This window comes from Corvus brachyrhynchos, unplaced genomic scaffold (genome assembly GCF_000691975.1).
Source record: "Corvus brachyrhynchos isolate BGI_N302 unplaced genomic scaffold, ASM69197v1 scaffold103, whole genome shotgun sequence".
Taxonomy (NCBI): domain Eukaryota; kingdom Metazoa; phylum Chordata; class Aves; order Passeriformes; family Corvidae; genus Corvus; species Corvus brachyrhynchos.
Window position 1 is genome coordinate 5,067,444 of NW_008237436.1, and position 1,811 is coordinate 5,069,254.

Sequence of the window (1,811 nt, forward strand, 5' to 3'; positions counted from 1 at the left end):
GCACAAGGTCAAGGCCCCGGGCCAAGTGGTGGGCATGGGTTTTCCCAGTGATGGAGACAAGTTTTCACATAACACTTCTGTGGCTTCCAAACACCAGGAGAACCAGGCTTGTTTGGGGTGAAAACATTGCATAAGGTGATTAGGTATTTTCTGTCTGAATTTAATTCTGCCAGAACCTGAGAAAGGAAACACAGTGGGGGAAGTTGGAGACAGCGAATACCACGCTGCTACATTTCAGAGACAGCAAGGGTCTTCAGAGGACAGGGCAAAGACCAGAGCTGCCTCTGGTTTTGCTACTCAGATGTTTTGCCTCAAACACGTGGTTTTTTACTGGGAGACTGGAGGATGCTGTGTTGCTCTGGAGAAAAGTATTAAAGGCTACCTGTGGGAGGGAAAGGCTGGGGAATTTCTAGATGGCACCACAACTGGGGTGGAACATAATTACTCCTCTGGAAAAAAAAGCATGAACAGCAGCCCAAACCCATAAAGTCTTACAGAATTGCATTCAAGATATGTGCATTAAAATAAAGCCATATTACAAACCTAGGAGTGGATAGTAAAACACTAAGAATGTCCAAAGAGGAATGGGCCACATTAGGCAAGCTTAAACAGGAGTCACCACATGCACATAATTCCATGCTGCATTTTCATTGTCATCTTCAAGTTTCCTGCAAGGGTGGCCCTTTCTCCTTGAAGACTGCCCCGAGCAACTGACATTAGGTGGTATAGAATAACTTCCCAGCCACGTCCACACAGCTCCAGGCTTCCCCTCCTCATGGCTACTGCAAAAATTAACTCTGTCTTGGATGGAAACAGGACACTTACGTGTCAGCAAGAACAGGAGCTGTGGAGGGCAATGACCCCACTTTTCATGGAGCAATGGGGAGACCAAAAGAGTATTTCCAAAGGGTGTGCAGTTTGTGGGGGAGAAGATGGACATATGTCAAATGGAGGAGGGTCAAAGTCCAGGCATTTCCTGGTATAATTAAGCAGGTTCAAGTAAAAGCTGCAGTAATGGCTTCTTTTGCAGACCATATTTGGGAACCTTTAAATAAGGAGGAGGATGCTTTTCCCTCAGGAGCATTTCTTCCAGGCCACATCCAAGAAGGCTGCTCTTATGGCAGTAAGAACCAGCCTCGGAATAATTTGATTTGAGCCAGTGCCCCACTGTGTTGTTCACAGTGGAGGTGTCAGGAGGGCTCAGCAGTCACCCTGCTCAGTGTCTCACCTGGCCAAGACTTGGGAGACTGCATTAGCCCCACCAGCACTTTGCAAACTGCATCCATCTTACTTAAGCCAGCCAAACTGCCCCCAGCATCACTAGAGCACAGTCTTTGAGTGGGAATGGTTTTCCACTTAGATGTTTATTGCTTTGTGTCGTGGGTGCAACATAATCTCTGGTGGAGAAACACAACCACCACCTCTAAGGAACACAGGTGCTCCACAGCTACACGGTTGGGGTTTTCACTTTATTTTTATGTCAATAAAGGAGAGTTTGTAGGGGGTTTCTTGGGGAGTTTCCCCATTAGCTCAGTGAAAAATTCCACATTGCCTGGGGAATGTGAAAGAAATTAAGACCTACACATATGTTTAGGTACCAACATCCTACTGAAATCGGGGGATTTAGGTGCCCAAATGTCTTTGTGTGTTCTTGGAAAGAGGAAGGTTCGGTGGTGGGAGGTCAAGCCAGGGGAGCAAAGGTCGGTCCTTAAAGCCGGCAGTAACTGCTGTGACAGGAGCCCCCCATAAACCCTGGGGACCTCAGGGGTGCGCACACCTGGGGTCTGGCCCGGCGGGTGACAGGGTGAAGC